The 24,369-nt window shown below is 40.2% G+C and overlaps 1 protein-coding gene across 1 annotated transcript in view; it reads left to right on the forward strand.

Annotated features, from left to right (window-relative positions):
* The window catches only part of IRS1 (insulin receptor substrate 1), a 47,530-nt gene extending 36,106 nt beyond the window's left edge, over positions 1-11,424 (forward strand). Inside the window, exon 2 of the mRNA XM_050977981.1 lies at positions 10,353-11,424. The gene's annotated coding sequence lies outside the window, so the exon portion shown is untranslated. The remainder of the gene's footprint in view (positions 1-10,352) is intronic.
* Positions 11,425-24,369: the final 12,945 nt, after the last annotated feature.

Below are 24,369 nucleotides of genomic sequence, written 5' to 3' on the forward strand. Positions count from 1 at the left end.
TGGAACTAATGAAGCTGTGTTTCCTATAGATTTCTCTCATATATTAACTGGCCCCTTCCCCTCTGCAGCTTCTCTGGAGTATCTGACCAGCAGTGCTGGGAATGGATGCAGGGGTTGAGCATGGGTGCTGACCACCCTGCTCTCCACTTCAATTTGGGGAGAGTTTCCAATGTATCATCAGGTACTTTTGTAATCACTGAGACTATCAGCAGACTAAGTTAGGTACAGATTCTTCTCTTGGTTGAGATGACTGGGTGGCCAGTGGTACAAGTTTGTGTGGTAGGTTATGAGAACAGAGAGCTTTCCATTTTATGAGATTATAAAGCGCAGTGATACAGCATGATAAGGCTTAAGGCTGGATTTTCATATATTTTGTCAAGGTTAATGTCTAGAGGATGTTTTCAGTCACTGATTAACCAAGACATCTTAATAATATGTGATATTGTGTGCAGATCCTGTAGTGTGTATGCTAAGCCTTTAATCTGTGCTGCTATATGCTTTTAATTTTCAATTGACTTATATTAATAGCTTCTAAAGGGTTATCCATAATGCTGGATTTGACAACTCATGGAAGATTTATGTGTGACAATAAGTGTCTATTATCATCTAGTGAGATTCTTAGTGATACTCTTGTGAACAACTTTCATTATATGGAAAGAATTTCATGTGGCATGTGTTTTTTAAAAGTTTAAAATATCTGACTGAAAATTCTGAGATGAGAAAAACTTTCACCTTGTTTGATTTTTGCTTGTGTAATTACAGAGTTTCACAATGCTAGATTGGTGTTGCAATTAAATAGCTAATGTGACTGTTGATTAGTTTCCCATTTGAAATCATGGCAACTGAACAAGTGAAGGTTAGTCCATTTAGGCTGTTAGTAACTTTAGAATATAATATTGGCAGTCATTCAGGCTTTTAAGATTTTGCTGAATGAAACTCAAAAGAAACAGCAGTGAAATACTTGATTTGTCTAATTGGTCTTTATCATTTGGATTTAATTCACAGCTGTATCCAAATAGGCTCCCCCCTCCCCAAGTGCCTGCCAGGTGCTGCCTCCTCTGCTCTTCAAACTTGAGATAGCTTTATTGTTTTGAATGAGATTGTATTTCCTTTGTGCCCTGTATTTACTATTTTCTTGTTACTATGGTTTCTGGAAATAAATTAGATGACAGTTGTTTTGAAAACCTAATCTATATACAAACAAGTTTTTCAGTGTTTAAATTGTCCATGCTAAACTCTTCATTGGTCTATCTCAGAGCTTATTAAAGTGCTCAGCGTTGTTATTGAGGTTAATCCCAGAGCAGTACGGGGTACTTTGATTGCTAATTCAGTAGGAGGAGAAGGGTAGAGCTCTTGCTTTACCAGTGAAGGCTTATTTTCTGATGTTGTAATTTTGTTGTCTTGTTTGGGTTTTTTTCTCCAGCTAAAAATTCTATTGCATGTAGAGTTTACTTAATTTTATAAATCTGTTTTAATGTGGAATAATGCTTGGCTGTATGTAGTCACACTCAAATGTTATTTATTTTTGTAAGCATTGATAATTTTGCCTCCCACCCTTGTGCATATGGGTTGTTGTAGTTTCAGGCCATGGAGCACAAAACGTACATTTCCCACATGGAATGTATTCTTCAGTCTGTAGGAGTGATCCAGGAATGAGGCATTTTTTCAGTTCTTTTTATTCTCAGCAGTGTGTGGCTGCCCAGTGTTTTATTTATAGCACCTTGTCCAGATGCTGCCCTGCGTCTGTCTCCATGTGGGCACTGTCAAGACATTACCACCCTGCTGTGTGCCCCTGGCACAGTCTGAACTCTGCTGGCAGGTAGCAGTTCTCAGCTCATGGGCAAGGCACTGAGACACAGGAAGATTAGGGCAGAAAAATTATGCCCTAGATATTATAGTGACTGTGCATGTTTGAGACTTCACAACTTCCTCCTCCTCGCTATAAAATTTCATGTAGAAAATAGATGGGGTTTTATCTTTTCCTTGAGACTAAGACAAAGTAACTTGAGTAAAACTACAGAGCAAATCAGAGCAAGGGCAGAATGAGATTTCAGGTCTTTCTGCACGTGGCTGTGCACTTGTCCAACTGGCTGTAGGTTGTATACCCCAACCACAGCACTTTACTGTTGGCAGCTTTGGAGTATGGCTGATGCTTTAAATTTCAGTTATCAGCTTAAGTGTCAAAGGAGTCTGAACACCAGGTTTGAAGTGCTGGGAAGAGGAAGATGCCATGTGAGTCTTAGAGAATTTTGCAATTTATGGCAGAGAGGGAAGGTAAAAAGGTCAGGTCAAATGAGTGCAAATTACTAGAAATAAATTGTGACTGTCTGTGGATGTACATGAAAATGCATTCATACAGAAACAAATGATGTTGTATGTCAGTAGTTTTCTAGGATTTCTTATCTTGGTCTACAAAGCAGAAAACAATGTGTCAAAGCAGTTAATGTCATTAATTTCATGTCAGACTGATGGTGGCATCTCGGTGAAAAACTAAATCTGTGGTTAAACTATTGTTTTCTAGTCCAGCTTCAAGATGTAACAAGCTTGGCTGTTACTTTTTCCTTTATACCAAAGGCCTTCTCCTTTCTCTTTATTAAAGCATAACCTCTAATTTGTTTCCAGCTGTTTCTGCTTTATGGTAGTTTTTATACTATGGAGTAGCAGAAGGTTTCAAAATAAAGGATTCTTTCCTTCTACCTTGGCTTTCCAAACTTTTTGGTACAATTTTGTCAACTTCATGACATTTCATTTGTTCTTATCCCTTCCTTGCTTTGTTTTCTTGGCATGCTTTTCACAATGTATTTTCCAGTACGTCCTTATTAACCTTTTTTGATACTTAATGTGCTGTTGTTTTGAATTGAGGAAGTGTTTCATCCAAAATCACTGCAGAACTTCCTTCCCACGCTGCTGCCCAGACGTGCTGCAGACAAGCTGCTTAATTTGCACTGGCAAAATTTCAAAGTGAAGGTCAGCTGGCCAGGTTATCGCCCCGGGGGGCTTCTGTATCGCTTCCTAAATGCCATTTTTCTTCTGGTTTTGTTCTGTGTTTCCCCCTTTATTTGTCCATTGGGAGGAAAATGGCTCTAGAAAAGTTGAATGGTGTGACTCTGTCCTTGCTTTAAGCTGTAACTCTCACTGTTTAGCAAGTATCACGGAAACAGTTTCAAGGCAGTTTAGACTATTTATTTAGGGTTTTTGACATCTTGTCAGAGAGAAGTAAATCTGTCAGAAAATGAGCATTATAAAGTTGGGTCAGAAAAGCATAAGAGAAGGTTTGGCTTCTGGAATGGGGAACCAGCCCAGAGTGCCAGAAAGGCATATGAAATACAGATTCACAGAAAGATAAGTATATTCAGCAGCTGAAATATATTCTGATTATGTGGTAGCTACACTGGGTGTTGTGTTGCTAAGCTCCACTGCTGATGTAATTTACTTGATATAATATGAGCACAGCTTCAGTGCACTTAATTTTGATAAAAATTAATTGTGTATATTTAAACTGCTGACAAGCTGAGGGGGTGTGAGTGCATCTAAAGGCACCCAGGTCATCTGCTTCCCTATAGTCAGAGCAGTTGTAATGATTACCAGCATAGGTGAGTTTGTTGAATTCAAAACTACCATTAAAGTAATTTAACTTGAAAAATAAAACTCCTAAGAAAGCTCCTTTGAAGAACAAATTGCATAATGATGTTGTTTCTGGGTTTCCCTTATTAATATTGTCAATATTTGGTTATATGTTTACTAAAGGTAGAAACTGAGCAGTGTTTTCTCTTGAAGGATACCGCCATACAAAGTGTACTTCACCAGTGCTTTCTTGAACTGGGTGTGGATTATTGGGTCATCATGAGAGGTGTGAATGCCACAAATTCTTCAGGGTTAGACTCTGCAGACTTGGTGAGCTGAGCAGTACAAATTCCAAAATAATGAATGATCCCAGTTGTAGAATTTGCAATTCTATATGAATCTTAAAGACACAAGCACTGTTGCCCTGTGAGGACTAAAGCTATTAAGGAGGTGGTGGACATTTAGGGTTTGATATTGCTCTCATTATTGCAGACTGGGGAGGAGAGAAGACCTTGGGCCAGCAGTGGGTTTATCGGAAGGATATCAAACACAAACAGCGCTGCCAAGTGTATTAGAGGAGCATTATGAGAAGATTTGGGATGAACTTGGAGTATTGATCTCATGAGATCCCTGGCTTCGTAGTAACATCATTATTTTCAGTCCTGAAACAAAGGGATTTTCTCTCTGTTGTAAGCAAGATTCAATCTTTAGCTGATTACTCAGATAGACTATTAGTAAAGGAAGGGAAAGATCCAGACCTTAAGTCCTTAAAAAGTTGGAAGATACAAACGTGAGAATCCCATTTATAGCACTACACCTTTTAAAGAGAAAGACTCTGCTCATATTTTTCATTTCATAGAAACCAACCAACAACACACCTACAGGCTGCATCTTGGATTTTTGTTACTTGCAACTGCTGGACACTTGTTTTGTTTTATGGCTTGCTTAGCTGTGCTGCCACAAGAAAAGTTGTAGAGGTTCTTTATAAAACATGCTATTGAATTTAAGCTATTTTGTTCTAAACTTTATTGTATTTTGTTTCTTTTAGTCTCCCAAAACCCCAAAAATTTGGTAACTTCTTTTTCCAAAATTGAAATATTTACTAAAAAATTCAGTATTTGGGTCATTAGTCTTGTTCAAAGCCCTAACTAGTACTGATTTTGTGTAATAGAGCAGATTATCCCTTTAGTATTTTTTCTGTATAGAAACTTTGTGATTTCCTTTTTCCAGTACGTTTTATGCCAGTGCAGAGAGCTGGCTGGTGTCCTCTTTTTGGTGGAACTAGGCAAATCTGACCTCTAGCAGCTTCACTCTCTCCTGTGGCAGGTGCTAGGGGCAGGCAGCCCTTGGCTTTGTGTCTGGCAGCAGCCTTTCTTGCTGACCTTAGTGATGGGTTGAGTTTTCTCTTGAATGAGTTTAAATCAGGTTGACATGCTGTAAAGCTAAAATCAAACATACGAATTCTTTCCTGGGCAGAAGCTCATCCAAAGAATGTGTGTGGTTTAGTTTGTGCTTTCCCACTGTTCTTACATCTCAGGAAATGGGTTCACAAATGTAAAAACGTAGTTCTGCTCATCATCTTATTTTTAAGGTCTCATAGTTGTTGTTTTTTCCCACCTTCTCTTTCTGGGAAAAAGATGAAAATTTTCTGTAGTGAGGATGGCTTTGTTTTTTTTCCAGGGCTGTGCATGAACTTTGTCTGAACCAATAGCAGAAAGGTGGTATCATCTCTAAGTGGTCTTTGGGTTCCTTGTTCCAGCAGTGAATGACCTCTATAAAAGACAAAACCGGGTGGCAACACCAGATTCAGTTATTCTGCCTTATAGGAAAGGACTTCGTCAACCCCAATCTTCAGTAATTCCCCATTTAAGACGTTCACGGGAAAGCTGAAATAGGCATTTTGGGTACAAGGAAGAAAAGCTTATCTATTAAATGTAGATTACAGCCTGACAAGTTAAATAGCAATGTTGTAATTACTTTGTTTGGTTCTGTTTGGAATTGCTTTTGTTAGACCCGGGCTGCAATTAACGCACTGGAGCAGCCATTGTTCCTGCCTGCATTCCTTGGCTCGTCGCTGGGAGTGGGGAAGCGCTGCAGCTTATTTGCATCTCTTTGAAAAGGAGTTACTTGAGCTAGCTTAAATTTTGGTCGATGTTTTTAATTTATCCGAAGGAGATGCTTCCAGTGCCTGTGTGCACGTTAGTAATGCCGGGAAAAATGTAAACAGGCACTGCTTGTGCTCATCCGTGTGGGGAGCGCGGCAACGGGGCTGCATTCGCTTTGTGGGTAGGTGCGCACCGTTTGCTTATAATTAGTGATGACTCACGCAGATGTCACCAAGAGGAGCTGTACAAGAGTTCTTCAAGACTTCTTAAGGTGTTTACTTTGTATCTAAAGTAAACTAAAGACACCCCGTTATACCTGTCCAGGCAAAGGGCGTGGCAGGCTGCACGGAGAGCTCGGCTGGTGGAATCCTGAGTCCTCCCGAGGATGTTCACAATGGCTCTCCTTTTGTTCATGAGCTTTTTATTTGTTATGAACTGGATTTGTTCATTATGTGGGAAGCCGCCACACACAGAATAAGGTGATCTATGTGATCCTAAAGTAAACAGCAAATGCACTTCTAAAACCTTTTGTTTATAATTCGAACTGTGTCAAGGAGTCTTCAGCTAGTCCTTGCCCGTGGTTTCAAATGAGGTGTTGATGTGATAGGCACAGTTCTGGAAAATGTGTTTGGATTAACAAGGTTAATGGCAGAACTGCAAAATACCCTCATTTGGTAGACTGAGAAAAAAAAAAAATCGACATTTTCTTCAGTCAAGAACTATCTTTTCATTGACCTGGTTCTGTCACCTGTGGAGTTGTTTCCTAAACAGATGTCAGCTGATCCTGGGAAGGTGTCACAGTGTGCTGAGCAGTTCTGATGTTTGGGAGTTGTGTTTTGCCCTGCTGTGTTAATCAGTGACAAATTAGTTGCCTTTATTTGCTGACATGATGGTGGAACTTCAACAGCAACTTCATGTTAATGGACTGTTTCAAAATTAAATGACTCTTTGTAAGGGCATTTCTATTGGTGTTTTAGGGACAAGACACATTATTGGCTCTTAATAGCAAATGGAAGTTTAAGTTGGCTACTGGAAAGCCTTTTGCTGGAAGATGGCTTGAGTTTTCACTTTTGTTTGCTTAGTTTTATTTTTTCCTCCTTGGTTACTTTCAAAGAGAATGGAGTGTAAGGAAGGAGTAAGGATTACACTTTAATTGTAGTTTAGCAACACATGTATGTTATGTATGAAAATTTTGTTTAACTTCAGAAAAGATATATTAAACTGTCTAGACACTCTGCTCTTAGTTCAAAATTTAAGTACTCTTCTTCTCCAGCTTCCCAATAATGGAAATAAAATGAAATATCACCTTATTTTTAGTTACTGGATTTAAGAATGGGATTTCAGCTGTAATAGGAACTGCAGCTAGCTGTGCTGTATCCATCCTGGACTAAGAGATTTGAGAAGGAAGCTTTGCCAGCTGGAACATGCCTCAGTGTTATCTGCATGTGTGTTGTAACAGATGTTGAGCAGAGACTACTTGTCAGAGGTACCTTGTAGGAACTTTTAAAGATGCTTGTTTGTTTCAGTACATTTTTCTTGCATCACTAACTTTTTCCATAAAGTCAACCACAAACTGCATTATTGGGGACTCCAGCTGAAACTTGTGGTGAATAGGAAATAGATTAAACACAGGTTTTCCCTTTTCTCTGGTTGCCAGCAGTGATGTCAGTAGTTTTAATGATCCTTACCTCAGCCCACTGCTGTCCTCACACTCTCTATTAAAACACTTGTCTTCTGCACTGTTTTGTGTGTTGTTAAGGAAATGCTGATGGCTGGAGGTATCCAGCCCATTACTTCATTTCCAAATAAGGTTCTTTCACCTTAAAGCACACTGCAATAGCTCACTGAGGAGAGAGGAGATTCAGATTGTTTTGTCAAAAAATCAGGAAATACTCTTTTGAAGTCCAGCAGAGAACATTTGTATGCTAAAACTGAGGATAGTGCTTTTGGCTGTGCATAAGGCACAAGTAATGGATCCAAGGTTTACAGGATGTGTATTTCCAGTGACCTCAGAGGAGCAGCTTTGCTCTCAGATTGTCTGTTTCCTACACATCTTTGTGTATTCAGGCAGAACAAGCACCAATGGACTGTAGCAGTAGTGTGGGTTGTTATTCTCAGTTACTCAATTCATGATTTGTTGAAAGAGATTGGTCAGAGGAGTTAGGTGAAAGCCAGTAATTGCAATCAATAGCTTCAGATGGTCCTTAGCAAAGATCCTAGTTGATTTTTTTCTTTCCTTCCCAAAATTAAAAGAAAACAAAAGCTATGAATACATCTTTAGGAAAGGGTGACAGATTTGCATGTTGTGCTGCTGAAGATCTGGAGGTGTAAGTGCAAGCTTGAAACTGCTCCATGCCCCTATGTCCTGTCATGCCTGCAGCTGAGGTTTGTATGAAATTCAGCCTGTACCAGGTCATGTCCTACATGATTCTGGCTCTTCATTCTGTCTCCAGCTCTTGGATATTTCAGGCTTCTGTGATTTTTCACTCTTTTTACACATGTGCAGGACTATAATGTACAAGTGTTTGTAACTGTAGGTTTCTTCAGTTTTCTTTTCTTAGTGAATTCCTCTAGGAAGTGTTTTGTTTTTCCAATAGACTTGTTACCCTCTTTCTTCCTCTGCTCTTCTGACTTCAGAATCTAGGAATAAATGCCCTCCAGTAGTGGTTGAGATGACTTCTTGGCTGTATTGATGGAATTGGTGAGGAATTGGATGGGACAGGCCATTTTGTTCAATACATGATGTATATGAGTTTAGATGACCTCATTTAGATGAATACTGGTGAAAAGGCATAGAACTTGGCCCTGATGCTTCAAATCATGTATTATTTATGTTCTTAAAATCTCTTAGCAGAATCAAGTCTGGCCATGTAGGAAAGCTGTTTCTTGCTGTCCTTCCACTTGCCCTGTTGGTACAGGTCAGGTTGGACCTTTGGTCCTTGCTGGGGACACCCAGCAGTTCCTCTGGCCCTGCTGGATGGGAGCTGGATGTGGAACACCCACCTTGGGTATGCAGCACACACATCACGCACACTTTGCCCCTCCATTTAAACAAGCCATTTCTCTTTTGTTGCTTGTCTTTATTAATAAAGTATGGCATTACTGGCTAATTTTAGGTCAAATGTAGTTAAAAGCTGACAGCTATGTGAAGCTGTGTATAGATATTTGGGTAGGAACATTCCAGTAGATCGCAATGTGAGTGCAGAGGAAAGTTGAAAGTAAATAAGAGATCTGTGAGATAATTCTCCAGGGAGTTTTCACAGCATACCACACATCATTTGCAGGGATAGGCTTTCCTTTCACTTGAAGGACCACACAAAGTAAATTTTGTTTCTTGTGCAATTAAAGAATATAGGACAGGAGGTCTTTTCAGTTTTTTCAGTTCAACGTGTCTATGGGAAGCCTTTATTTGTACTGAGGAAAATGCAGTGTTTACCTGTCTTTTCAGGAACACAGTTAATAATGAACAAAGAAATAGACACACTTTTATGTAAAATATGAGTCTTGCTTCAGCAGATTTTAGCAAAACTATTGAAATGTAAATGCTGGTAGTCCTCTAACCCCAGTTAAAAGATGAGTTATATTCATTTCAGTGCTGCATGGTTCGGTTCCCAGTGGGTCTGGGTTGTGTGTCAGTGGTGTGCAGAGAAGAACTGGGACTGTGGTGTGGGAGGCCCAGGGGTGCTGGGCAGTGTGTGGCTAGCCAGTGCCACAGGGCCTCAGGAGCAGTGGGAGGCAGCCCTGGTGCCCCAGCATGTGACCTCAGCTCTGTGTCCCCCAGCAGGGACCGTGTTCCCCACAGAGGCTGGAGCAGCTGCCAACAGGACATGAGGCCACCCAGCCCCGAGTGCATCCTGCTGGGCACTGCCTTGCTCCTCATCAGGGCTGGGACTGACAGCCTGCCTGGGGAGAACCAGCAGAAATGCAGAGTCCAGAGGACTTGCTGATCCAGACTGGTGCACTGTGCAGTGGAGTGGGTCGGGGGGGCTGCAGCAGATGAGGAGAACTGGGGGGACAGGGTCAGAGGCAGCTTCTGGCACTCATTCCCCTCTAAACCTGTGCTGTGCATTATCAGGGCTGCAGGACCTTGGTATTCACCTAGCCCTCTCTCAGAGGGAGACAGAATGTAGATAATTTTTGGCTTTAGCAGGATTTTCTGTGTACAATTTTTTTTTATAACTTGTATCTCAAATGGGAGTGGTAATGCGGCACCCTGAATGCTCCATTCCTTGGTCATCCTTCCCAGGCTAGCCTGGTGTTTGCAGGTGGCCAGGAAGGCCTCTTGTAGGGCCTGACATGCAGTGAATCTTTCTTGTAGCTGGTAAAAATGCCAACAGCAGGTTGGTGTTTGGGGCTTTCCTTTCTCTTGTTACAGGAGCTTGTCAGAGTTAATCAGTATGGACACTTAAATTGTTTCTGCTTAGGTGAATCTCTTGCAAGTTTTAAATGTGTTTCTGACTGCTTTGAATTTTATTGCCAACATCTGTTTTAAATGCTTTTGGGATTCACATGCTTGAGTACAGTTCAACTGTGTATGCCATAATTTTTCAAGGTGCTAACACTTTCAGTTTGAATGATAACTCTTTTAAAGAGAAGAAAAAAAAAAAAAGAGTGGCAGGGAAATAATTGCAGAAAAGTTTTAAAGTGCTCGTGATGCTAATTTTTTTTCTCTTTCAATTTCAGAATGATGACCTACACAACCTCAACAAATCCTTCTTTTAAACTCATGGGTATCAAGACTATAAATGTTTCATGCTATCACAACTAGGACCTCACCTCCTCTTCCTCTTCCTCTGTAAATGGGTACGATGCATCCAGTTCAGTTTGTTTACTTTACACAAACCTCAGGAGTTGTTGACTGAGCTGCACATCCTGTGTTGTGCCAAGCAGAAGCACTGTGACACCTGGACAACAAGTCTCTCTTACTTCATCCTCTACCATAAGGACTTAGCTGGCCACATGAACTGATGTGCCCACCACTACATCATGGTGAGAATGGGTATTTTACTAGCACATTTACACAACTTCATTTGCTGCTGAAAACCTGTATGACAAATCATCATTGTAAATTATTACATACAAGACATAATGTTGGTTGAAGAGTATTAAATATTTAACATAGGTTTTGATTTCTACATGTACTTTTTTAATTAAAATGTAACTTTTCCTACAGCACATCTTTTTTGATGTGGAACTGAGGTATACTATATTCTGTTGTAAACAGAGTGGGGAACCTGCTTAAAACAAGGCTTCTAAGAATAGAGTAGGGTACTATTCTTGTTTTAAGATTGTAATTCAGAAAATAATATAATACGAGTCATTGGTCCATGGGCCTTGATTGTACAGTCATATTTACTGATACTATCAGTTGTAAGATAACCCTGATGTTGAGCTGAATTCTTTCCAAAAGAAAAATAATTTTGTACTCCTTGTAAAATAATAGTCTGTATTAACTGCAATGAAGACAAACATTACTGTACATGGGTATTTACAAGTGTCAACTTGAATTCATCAATTGCACAGTAACTGACAAAAAAATCAGAAAAAAGAAATCAAAGTCTTCCATTGTATATATTGTAAAGAAGAAAAACAAACAAACAGAAAACCCCCAACCAACAGGAAACCACAAAGCAAAATGGAAACAAGAAAGGGTGAACTTTTTAAATTGACTCTTTCCCTGGAATAAAAATGTGGGTGTTTGTAAATTCTGGAAATCTCTTTCTATATGTAATAAACTAGATACTGTTTTATCTGCTGTAGTGGGTTTTGGGTCTTTTTTATTTTCTTGGTAAGCTGTCTCAAATATCTGAAATTGTCCCACCAGGATTCTGTGATGTTGCCATGGTTTGTCACTGAGAATGGCTGTGGACCACTGTAGCTTAAGAATGAAGTGTAATTAGGTGGAGTAGGGAGTATGCTTCCTTGCATTATTTCACTAAAGCCCTTGATTCAGTTTTCTGGAGATACAGCTCTCCTTCCACTGAATTCAGGGGAAGGGTTCACAGAATGTAAAATCACTTAGAAGCCATAGCAAGACTTCAGCATAAAATTTAAAAAGCACAAATCAGATGATTGTCTGGAAATCAGTGCAAGAGGCACGACAAGGAAGAATTCTTCTGTGACTCTCCTCTGCTTTGCACTGATTCTATGCACTGTGCATAGCACTTGCAGAGTCTTAATTCTTTTGGGGACTGGAAAAATACTGAGATCATGGATTTTCAAGTAAAATGTTGTTGAAGTGATAATTGAATTTGAAGCCATGTCAGGTCCCTGTTGGTCCCTCATGCTTCCATGAAGCAACTCCATGGGCTAGTGCACATTCAAAAGAATTCTTCTTATCAGGAAAAAGCAGGCAGGCACAGCAGCAGCTCTACCTGCAGGAAGGCTGTCAGCCCTCAAAGAAGGAGTTTCTTCCCCTTGAGATGTTTATGATGTCTGGGATTAGGCTGTGGTTAGTGCAGTGTCCACTTCTGACTGCAGTATAGATGAAGGGGCCATTGCACAGCTGCTCTTCACCTCTCCTTTTGCTGGAGGCTTACCAGTCCCTTTGCTCGTCTGGTATTACTGCACATATAAAACCACTTTGACCCTGTCAAGTCAGAATATTCACTTAAGAAAGAACTTGCAGCTAAAGAATGCTTAAATCATTCCAGATTCACTGGGAAGAACTGCAGCAGTGGTGATGCTGGCTGAGTGAGGGTGCTGCTGTGTGGGGAGGCTGCAGCCTGAGAGGGACCTGAGCTTGCCCAAGTGCTGCCTTGCAAATCTTGGCCTTTGCTGACAGAGCAGTCTCCTCCCAAAGGTTCTGATACCAAGCAGTAGCAGACAAGAGGCTTTACTGCTTTCTTATGTAGAAAGTGGCAAATGGATCTGGAGTAGCTCACCTTTTAGCCTTGATGAGCAGTGATGTGGATTTTTCCAAAGAACCAATAATACCTAAAAAGGCAGCACTTGCTTTAAAAAGAAAACCACGTGCAACAGACCAGTCTTTAAATTTCCAAGTGACCCATTTTCATTTATCTTAAACCTTGTTTTTTTGCTATTTTTTTTAAAGTGGGGTTTATTTGCAATGAAAGCTTGCATATATTCTGAAGTAAAAACATAATAACAACTCACCCTCAACTCCTTTGCCCAGTCTTCTCCATCGTAGTGAATTAAATTAAATGTTGATTTGGTTGCTAAATGTTAGCCTGTGTTGATGTTTAAGTGCCTCGCATAGAAAAGTATTTCATGTCCATTGTGCTTTATATTGTTCCAGGAAATCTGCAGAATTTGACAATTACTAAAGTCACAAGTTTGGAGGTGCTGGAAGCTACTGTTAAGGCTTAAAAGGCACCAGTGAGTTCATTTAATGTTGGTAGGAGTACTTCACAGTTGTACCTCTGTGAGGAAATTTTGTTCATAAAACAAAATGAATTCTACAAAAGTGTAGGAATTGACAGTGGTCATTAGGGATGGCAGGGGGGATGGTGCTGATCTGGTGGGTTTCCATTCATCTTAACAAAGGTACGTGGGCAGAGAAGGAGCTTGTTAAAGATGCTAATGTGCATAGGACTTATGTTAATCATTATTTTTTCCTAAGTTCAAGATGCCTGTTCAGGAAATGTTTTGAAAAGACTTTTGCAACAAAGTGCATTCATAACCAAACCTAAAACTCTTGATTATTGCATAGATTTTTATTCTTCTGTATTACAAACTTTAATAAATAGACGATTATGAACTAAACCCTTTTAAATTAAAGTATAAATACCTCAAAAACACAGTGCTATACTATCTTTTATGAGTTCTTTTGCACTGTCTGCCACAGAACAGATTGTCATTTCTCTAAGTTTGAAAATGAGCACATGGGATCAGTCCTAGATCAGCTGGTAAAACTCAGATGCTCGGGAATTTATTTTGCTTTTAATTTTTTTCAAGTGGAAGTTTCTGGTTATTATTTGAGTTTCTTTTTGGCTCTGTTACTGGCACAGCTTCAATGTTCAAAAACTGTGTATTGAATGCATTTTATTAGTGCTATTGGTTGAAAATTAGAGAGGTTGGAAAAACCATTTGAAGCAGTCTCCAGGAGCACAAGGAGCATTTACACGCTTGGGTTTTGGCAAAGATTGCTGTGTTCAAGCTCAGTTTGATTGAGTTGACGTGTATGTTGTGGAACTATAAATAAATTTTTGTCCTTCTAGTATTTGATACTAACCTCTTTAATTAGTATTTAAAATATCATGTCTTCCATAGTGTTGTTTTGGGTTTTTTTCAGTAAAAGTACAAATTCAGAAAGCAAAAAGAGAACTGAGGCCATGTTTATACACATATTCTGGTGCTGTAGCCTTACTTGGTGCATATTTAAGAACCAAGCACTGTGTCTGTCTTGCTCCCAGCTGACTTTCAGCTGGAGCTGTTTGGTGCCCTGTGTTTCACTGCAGGGCTGGGTGATGAGCAGGGTGTGAGCAGCCCCCAGCCGTGCTGCTTGGAGCTGTGTGACCAGCAGAGCAGAGCAGCCTCACAGGGCTCCTGCAAGGCTGAGCTCACCCTCGTGCTTGGGAGCAGCTGAAGTACAGCATTCAATGCCCATTGAATCCATCTGGGGACACGCTGCAGCTCTTCTTCTGCAGCTTCATTCAAACTAGTTCACTTTAAAGAAACAATACTGAAAATAAGGAAGTTATGGCAAAGTTTTGCCTATTTCCTGTGTGGCCTCCAAGCCATCTTTGGGTGCAGATGATTTTGGGACTTTTTTGGGGTTGGTTTTTTGTTTGTCTGATTTTTTCAGCCTGCAAACTTAGAGACTAGTTCAGTGGTGACAGGGAAGTGTAAATACTGTAAAGTGACAGTATTCACCCTTGTCCATTTCACCCTTGTCCATTTCACCCTTGTCCATTTCACCTTGTATTTATCTGCCTATCAGTATTTTCACTGAGATGTGACTTTGAAGATCCTATAAGTAACTTGTTTGGGAAATTAGCAGATCCCCATTAAAAAAAAAAAAGTGAAAATGGAAAAAAGTTCAGGACTTTCAGTTTAGAGAAAAACTTTTATTTTGTCTTTGAATCTTTAAGGTGATACTGTTCTCAAAAAAGATGAAATGAGGAATCTGTGATTTCCAGATGTTTACTGAAAGCACATTTACATGTCATAGGAGAAGGTGGAGGCCAGTCAAGGACTACTTGAGGAAGCAGGTGTTATGGTGACTTCTGTATTTAAATATTTTCAGATTGGAAGATTTTGTTCTACATTTGGAATAGCATTAACAGGATAATTGATTATTAATGTGTGCCTGCAGTGGCTGGGCTTGGATGTCACAGAAAACAGCCCAAGAAGTCTGCACGTCTGCTGTAAGACAGAGTAGGGCTGGTGCGAGGCCTCAAGAGGGAAGGGTGGAGGGAGAACTCAAACACTCAGTGCCTTGTGAAGCTTGCTGGGGACAGATTTTTTGGTAAAAGGTTCTGTGCCATTCTGGATTCCTGATCTGAATTAGTGGATGGTTTGGAAACTGGAACTTTACGTTACTGAAGGGGCATGGAAAAGAAACTGCTGGGAAGGCCCTCTAACACTCCACAACCTATGGAAAGGCTCTGCTTGGTTGGACCCAAAAACTCCTTTTTCTGCTGTATTAGGACACTTGACAATTGTATTTGGAGATGGACTAAAATAAAATAAAATAAAACCAGTCTGCCTTCTGTGGATGTTGAATATCTCTCAGAGAAATCAGTGTCTGCAGGCAGATAAACTGCATGAATCAGAATGGCAGAAAGTGGAGCTATACTGTGTCATGGCTTGGTCAAATGGTTCTGCTTTTTCAAGCAGTCTTGGACTCTGCTTCTGTCTACAGAAATTGATGTGCTGGTTAATTTGAGGAAAATGCCCTGACTGGAGAACTCGCCTACGGTGTTTGTAGAGGACAGAGCCTTTCAAGGAAAAATCATTAGAGCAGCAATGCTGCTACAGAACTGATAAAAAATTAAAACAACCAGGTAATGTCTTTGATACTTTTACCAGTAATTTTTGAAAAGTTGTGACTTACAGCTCTGCTGTCCTGTCTGTCCATCCAGAGGCTTGTGGGTGGCATTGTATATGGCTGTCACAATCTGTGCCTTTCTTTTTTACTTTTATTTTTTTTAACTTCAAAATCAGTCTGGTGCCATTTGGCTTTTGGATGTCATGGCTGAACTCTCCTGGAACATCAGCAGGGAGAAAGTCCCTCCTGCTGCACATGGCTCTGCTCATGGGCCCTTTCCCAGGGTCCATCTCTCAGACTGAGAAGTGAGAAGTCTTTCTCCTCTTGTTTGCCTGTGTTTGTTTTTTTTAATTGCAATAACCAGTGATTATTAGATTGAATAAAATGCCCATTTTGTTGTGAATTATTTGTTGTCAATAAAGTACAATAAAGTTGAAATGTCAGGGGCTTTCTCCTCAGGTTATTGTGAATGTGGCTACTGTCCTGCTCAGTTTCATCAGTGCAGTGGTAGTGCTTTGTTTTTCCATCTTTTTCAAGATGGACTGAATGAAGAAATTATAATTTTAACTATCTATCAATTTACTGTTTCACCTTCAGCTTGTGAACTTAAAACAGCAGTTCATTTTTCTTTAGCCACTTTAGAAGTTTGATTAAGGCAGATTTAGGAAAAAGAATTTCAGCTTTTTTGTTTTTTTCAGGCAGGAGTTTGAGAGCAAAACAAACCCCATATTTCTGGCACATCCTGATTCTGCAGTCAGCTGAGCTGGGTGCAAGGCACACATGTCACTGTTTCTTCCTCAGGCTGTATCTTTTGAAGTCAAGGCCAGGTTGGCTTTTGTTTTTAAAAGGTTGATGAAAATAAGGTGAGTTCCAGTTCCTGTGGTTGTGGTCTCAGTCCAAAACATTCATTGAGCCCACGCAGGGCCAAAAAGTCATTATTTGTCCTTTAGATGACTAACTTCAGAAAAAACTGTTGTGTTCTTACCCGACAGTGGAGTCTTCAGAGAGCCCCGTGGTTTCAGTAGGTTTGGTTATGGTTCCTCAGGGCCCCGAGGCCTCTGCACCGCCCCGGGTGCTCAGCCTCCTCTTCCTCAGCACTCACCCCCTGCCCAGCCACCCTTTTCCCTCAAGCTCTGGCTTTCCTCAGCCACCTGGCAGTGATGTGGCTCCTCCTGACAGCCTGCCCTTATCAGGAGCATGTTTTGCATTAATTTCAGCCTCTTCACAGCGTGCCTGCCGCTGTGGGATCGCGGCCTGCTGGTGGAGAGCGTCCGTCTCCTTCAGCCACACGTCGGTGCCACCTCAGTGGGAGCAGGGAAAGGTAAGCTGAAATTCTTTTTCCTAAATCTGCCAGGAGGCAATTTGCCTGGATTTCTTCCCTGTTAGGCTGTGTGAAGTGGCCTGGTAATCTGTTGGCTCATCACGAGTCTCCAGTCATGTGGGTAATCCTCAGGGTTGTCATCTGAGGTGAAAGATAAGGCGAAGGGCCTGAACGTGACACATGGATGTGAAAGATCAAGAGACTTCTGCCTGCTGGGTTATTTTTAAAATTAGAGCTAATAATGAGACACAAGTGAGCTGTTTAGTTTTGTCTCTTTCAAAGCATTACATGAATGTGAATGAATAATTTGGTATTGCATTAGTTTTGTGTATGCAAAGCAAAATTGATTTTTACCTTCACTGAGGTGTTAGGAGGATGAAGTAATGAGTAAGAAGTACATAACTACTGCAGTGTTGAGTAACAAAGAAATGCTGGTAAGGAAGCTATGTAAACTGTGTCCTTGCAGAACAGTAGTACTGTCCAGCCCTTTTTCTCTCTCCAGATTTCAGTGTCCCCTTCAGATCTGTTTAATGCCATCTTGCTCAAAAAACTCCATTGCTGGAAAGTTTCCATGTTAAGTCCTTTCCACTCCTGAGTTTTGTTCTAACTGTTGCACAGCCAAGGTGTTCTCACCAGAAGATGAGCAGTTCAAACCCAGTCTGCAGTTCTCAACCCCCTTCTTTGTAATCTCTTAGTGGAAGTCACACTTTTCCCTGACTTAGGAGGCTGCTGCGATTCAGGAAGACAAGTTCAATGCTCACTAAAGGTTCATCAAAGTGATCTCTACTAAACAAAGCCTGTAAACTATATACAGAAGCTTAACGCAAGTGTATCCTTAAATTAAGAATGGCTCTACAGGCATATATGTTCTTTGGGGAGCCTGTGTTTGTTATTCCAGCAGTCTCATTGTGAAAGCTGGAGCTCTATGAAATGCAGACCTTCAAAGCTGCCTTGAAGATATGATGCCTGTGATTCTCCCTGTCAACACAGAAGTCTCTTTTAAGGTCACAGCAAGTTTTCTTCTTCCTAATACCTCTTCCCTTGGATGCTTCAAGAAGGGAACTTCTTATTGTTGAGCTCCTCACCTCTTCACCTTACCAGTGAGCTCCTGGTGCCTTTCTGAACTCTTCCTTTGCTTTCTTCTTTTCTGTGAAGCACTTTTAGCACATGAATGTTCTTTGACTGCCATATGCTGACTCTGGGGACAGTGCTGCCTTAGTGGAACAACAAGCCAACAGAACTTTCTGGAGAAATCCTGTGAGCAGCACTGGCTTGGACTTAAATGACCCAAGAACAGGGGAAAGTGTGAAATCCTTAACTTGAAATTGCCATAGTAGGCAGTGGGTCCTGAAACCACAGGCTCTTCAGTTTTACTGTGAGTAAATGGGCTTACTGCATAAATATGGGTGGGAGGGATAAAGGAGGGGGAAATAAAATTGTTTTTCCACATAACAGAATTATTTTGATTTTAAAATCGTTGGTATCTTCGGAAATGAAGGTGTGATGGAATACTGGGAGGGTTTTACCTGCTTGAGTAATTTTGTTCCTGACTAGATATGTAGAATAACTTTACTTGAAATACAAAGTTAACACACTGTTTGTTTGGGTTTTTTTTTTAAACATCATTAAATAAACACAATTTAGAACATGGTTACACAGGTAATAACATTATTCAAAAGGCAGAAATTTCCAGTATGAGATAGCATCCTATTAAATTTATCCTGGCTTTAGAATAAAAGAAACAAGTAACCAGAAGACCAACAGCTTAGAGAACATGTGACTTTCTTTTTGATGGGATCCCAAATGAACTTGGTGTGCAGATTGGAGTCTCTTTCCCACAGTATGTGTTGTACACCTTGCTGTCTGGCAGTGCAGTGGAAGTGTTTCCTAATGAAACTTCCATCACTGTAAAATCATCTACTTGCTAAGCAAATAATGTCGTAACTGTGATGTGGCTTTGTCAGTCCATTTGCTTAACAGCCTAGTTATTTAAGCAGGATGTTAGGCATATATAACAGTAATATAAATTGATGTTGAATAGGTGAGATTTTTTGAGAAGAGTTGTGCTCAAACCTATAAGAATTTAATGGCTTTTTGAGGTATTTTTTTCTTTGTTTTCTTGAGGGTTTTTTACTGCTTATTAGGTTTGTGTGTGTGCAGAGTGGAAGTGACTTTCAGTAGCTTGTTAGTGAAAAATCAATGACTGATTGTGTTGTAACAGACATTTGGATAGGTGCTCTCTGATAAATTTATATTTGATCTTTGTGTAGACATTGCAAGTGTCACTTTCCAGCAGGCAGCAGTTCTTCTTGCTCCAGTGATCACCAACTGTTATTTTGGGAAGTTACAGGAAGTACGTGCTTAGTCTGAAAATAGTTAAGGCCAATTCTCAAAAAGAGGAGTTAAGCCATCTATGACTTACAATTGACATAGATAACTGTCATTATATTATAATTATTCCCTAAAAATATTTCAGGAGCTATAATTAGAAGGGAACAAGAAGTGAAACTCAAAGGAAACAAATTACAAGTCCAATGTGCTTAAATTCTCCCTTTGTCATCTTTGCATATTTTGTTGTTTTCAGTATTTCCACATATTTATTCAAAGCAAACCTTATCCAGGAAACGAGTCAGATTGCTCATCCCTAACATTTGCATTCCATGGTTTCTTCTCTGTTGTTCTTGAATGTTGACAAAGATAAATTTATATTGACTTTGCTTGGTTGAATAGCTTTGGTGTTTTAGCCTAATTCCACCTGTAGTGTAGCTGTTTGGTGTCATTGCAGTACTGTGGTCTCTCTAGGTATAAAATTGAATGCATTTTCATTTATTATGAGGGAAAATAATTCAAAAACAAACTTATGAGAACTCCTAAGTTAGTGCCTGCAGAACCAGGTTTTACTTCCTGTGCTCTTCACAGGAAATGAAAGGTCAGGAGAGTTCAACAGGAGTGCTGATTTTGCTGCAGGAAAATGAAATGTCTCTGTATGATCATGATTTTAAATTACTCTCCAGCTTTGTCACTGCCAGAATTTATCAGGGTAATGTATGGCAGAGTGAAGTGAAATACACAAACACAATGAGGTACCCTGACTTCCCAAGACAAGGAAAAAAAACATTAATTTCTGAGAGATGGCTGAATTAACAAGATAATTCTTTACCATATGAAGCAGTCCATAAGATATTAATGTATTGTTCCGTGCAGTGTTTTGTTTTAATGGTGAGACTTAAAATGAGGCTGCTTAAAGGAAGTTCATTATCATAAGGATTCTTTGGGGGTGAGGGGAAAAATTTTGTGATTCCCTGGCAGGTTTTTTGTCTGAAAATGGGGTTGGGGTGGGAGTATGCTGTACACAGGCTTCCTTAAACCAATGTCCTGAGGCACACAGCTGTAATTATTTAGTTGATGCCCTGTTTTAGATCCAGTTTAGAGAGCAGAGAATAGATGTCACCCTTTCTCCCACCAGCAGAATCTGAAGGAGGTGAAAGCTGGGTGCTAGGCTCAAGCTTGGACACGTGTTTATGGAGGGATGCAGTGGGGTAAAAACAGACAAGAAGGATTAGGAAAAGCCTAACAAAGTCCACAACTGTGATCTTTGCCCAGGGAAATGGGATGATCCAAGTGGAGTTTGGATACTGAATTTAACTTTGCTCATGTGGTTCTGGCCTTGCCTGGTGTCTGCTAAGCAGAAGTGACCTCAGGGGAGGGCTCAGCCAGAAGTCAGTGCTGTCCTGCCCCTGCCCATGGCCCTGCCCCTGGAGCAGGAGTGTTTGCAAGGGCAATGCCTCAGCTCTGCCCGGCCCAGGCAGTGGCTGCACCCAGCCCAGCTTGGTGGGAAATCGCAGTGCTGATGATCACTCATCCCTGACACACCAAATTCAGAGCCACTGCTCAGGTCCACGGTGGTATGGACCTCAACAAAAAAGTGGGAATTAGGCTGGTCACAGAGCAGTCAGAACATGTCATGATGAAGTAGTTTCCTGCAGTCCACACAGTCAAAGTGGTCCTCCTTCACTTTTATAATTTTTTAACATGTTCCTAGGAATAAACACAGGACTTGTGTGCTTGAGGCAACTTTTTAAAGCTCTATCTTGCTCTTGTTTCACTACCTAGCAAAATCCTCATCACAGATGTAGTAGTCAGGCCAGAGACAAAGCTTATAATGAACTGATGCTAATTTGTTTTTTCCTAATACATACTGTTAGATTTTTTAAACACATACTGTTAGTACCTTCTTGTGTACAGAGTATCTCCACCTGCGTGGAAAGTCTGCCACTGCTACAAGAATGACTTGACCTAGATTTTAAAACAAAAACTGAACCCAGGAGGTTTTCAGCTGTAGGCTTACATTTTCACTGGAACTGAACTTTCCCAAAAGTACATTGGCCTTGATCAAGGTCTGGAACGGGTGGGCTGAGAAGGGAATTCTTGCAACTCAACCCTGACTTTCTGATCCAGCCAGCGTAATTATAGTTTAGCTACCGGCCAGTAGCACTGCTCTGGATAGCATCAAAGCATTCTTGTGAAGCGTTTTGAACTACTCCCAATGACCACTTTTGTGGTCGCTGTGTTGCAGCTTCTGAGCACACCCTGAGCCACTCCGTGCCCAGGGAGCTGCAGCTCCTGCACACAGAGCCCATCTCAGGGCGGTGTGGATGGCTCATCTACCAAAGGCTCCTTGGAAAGGCCGATAATTTGCCTGCTCGGACATTGTGGCATCCATTGCATAACTGCACTTCAAACGCTGTCTGGAGTCCGTGGCAGCTTCCCAAGCAGGATCTATTGCATCGGATAATGCCTCCAGAATGGGCTCTATCAAAAGCTTTAGCAAATCAATGCCTACAGAAATGTAATTTGTCTTTAATCAATTGCATTGTTAAGAGTAAAAGAGGAAATCGTAGATAAAAGCTTTAGGAATACAGAAAGGAAAAATTTAATTTGTAGGCAGCTAATTAATTTGTTTTTAAGATGTGTTTTTCCAGTCATTTGCTGGAGTGCAGCTTGTTGAAGGAAACTGATGTGCTGGAAGGAAAAGACAATGTCCATAGCAGTGTGTTTGTCTCTTTAGAAAGTAGTGCAAATTATTTGTGTTTTTTCTTCTTTCTTGAAGGACTTAAAATACACTATTGTATAGATGTGCTCTAATTCAAGAGAAAAAGAAGGAAAAAGGCAATTAGGTGAAACTGTAGAAGATAAGGAAAAAGGAAATGGGGAAAGCATCAGAATTTCTGTTAAGATGCATATGTCCTGTGGGATGTGCTTAAAGCTGGATATTCATCCATTGGAGGAAATGTTGAACTCCTTGTGTTTTCAGAGGATGTTGAATATTCCCAGGTCTCAGTAGCCCACACCTGTGATGTGGGCTACAGTTCAACAGTTTCTGTTGGATCAAGGTAACTTTGGAGTTGCTTTCCTGCAGGTGAAAGCTCAACTGGACCTCTGCCCATGTGAGAGAGGCTGTGCATGGTTCTTGCTTTTGTAGCAGGCTGCTCAGGAAATTAGATAATCCTCTTCTATTGCTGTTTAATTTGAGGGATGCCTTCTGGGAAAGACAAATACATATAAATCTTCCTACCTGTTTAGATGATATCTGAAGAATATCTTGTGAAATTTAGAGGCCATGTATTTACATTTAACTGTAGTCATTGTGTACTACTTCCGGTTCCATGTGCAGTGAAAGAAATTAAATAATAACATTTCCTATAGATGTATCTATGATAAGCGGTCAGTCAGCCTGTCCTGATAATGCTGTGAATCCAAGCATTAATTTTCAAATGCTCTCCTTTTCCCAGTTTTCTATCAGCTTGCTGCTGCTATTCTTAACTCCTGAGCAGTCAGGATTTGGGCTGGGGGAATATGGAAAGTTGGGATTTCATGTCTGTGTTTCTTATTGAGGACAGCTTAAAGCTGGAGAGGTGAATCTGAACATTTGTGGGGAAGAGCTGTGAGACTAGAAATTGGAGCTAAGCACTATGAATTTTTCTATTTATTGTTTTAAAAGCAAGTGAGTTTTTTATAAAGTTATTGGAAATTACTTTTTAATGGGACAGACACAGGAAATATCTTTATTTACAGCTTTGAACTTGCCCTGATTTCCACAAGTGCAAGGCACTGACAGATGCTGTCTTTTACATTGGGCTCTGAGGTTATGGCACATTTCTGAGAACCAAACCATTCTTAAGGTATTCAGGTCTATAAAAAGGGATTTATATAATTTGCAAATATTGTCAATTATTTGAAAAAAAAAAGTTGTATTGGAAAGAAAAGCATTGCAATTGTTACAGCACTAAGAAGCAGCAAACCTATCAAGAACACCGCAAGGAAAACCTGTTTGCATGAACCATCATGCTTTATTTCAGGATTTAAATATCTTCTTTTTGTTTTATTGCCATTTGCAGTGTTTTTTCTGTTTTGTTCTGTTGAAGTGAGATAGTGCTGATAAAGAAACAAATCTCTCCTCCTCCTTCTTGATGCGAACTCTCACCTTTGCGTTAATAATCCACAGATTTAAAAGTGTGTGTCTGTGCACATACATGTGCATGCACATAAATAACGATTTACACAGAGTGAGTGGTGGAATGCTGTGACAACTGCTTCAGTAACTTCATGAACTTAAGTGCTGACTGCTCTTCAGAGTTATGATCCTTCTGTTCTAGGGTGAGCATTGCTGGAGAGTCATATTACTAGGCTGTGTGCTGTATATATTTCCTTGACTTCTTGCAATAAAAAGAACCCCTGCTTTTTCTGTAAGTATTTCCAATTTGTAACATATCAGCAACCCAGTGTTGTTTCTTTGGCAGGGTGAGGCCATCAAGACCTGTCCTTTTTATGGGTCTTTCCAGGTGATTTAATAGCTATGACTTTCCCTTCATATCACACTTGAAGTTTCATCAAAATAATTTGGAATGTACTGGGATCAAATAAATGGCATAGGCTAAAGCATCTGTTTGCCAAGATAACCACACTACAACTTGCCAAACCAAACATTATTGTTAGAAACATGGCTTGACCATAATGCCTATCTCTGAACTGGAGTGGGAATGGTTTCATGGGAAAAAGTTTACTCAACAATATATGGGCTCATAGAGCCTGTGTTGGAAAAGAGACAGCATACTTTAGTTTAAATAAGTTGAAACTGCAGCCAGTACTATGGCTTGTGGCTGATCTTTATTATGTGCTATGTTTTCAAATTCTACTTTTTTTGTTTTTAAAATGTTATCTCAAAATAATTCCTTTTTTTAACCTTGCTTCCCCATTGCTGTTTCTGAGGACTCATTAGAGAAATCAAACTGTATCCTCAAAGATTCTTCTTTCATTTTGCTTTTGAATTTTGTGACTGTTCTGCCTCAAGGAACACGCAGCTGATTCTTGACTTTACAGTGTTTGGGTGCTTTGGCTTGAAACATTGCAGTATTAGAAGTTAGAAA

This window comes from Serinus canaria, chromosome 9 (genome assembly GCF_022539315.1).
Source record: "Serinus canaria isolate serCan28SL12 chromosome 9, serCan2020, whole genome shotgun sequence".
NCBI lineage: Eukaryota > Metazoa > Chordata > Aves > Passeriformes > Fringillidae > Serinus > Serinus canaria.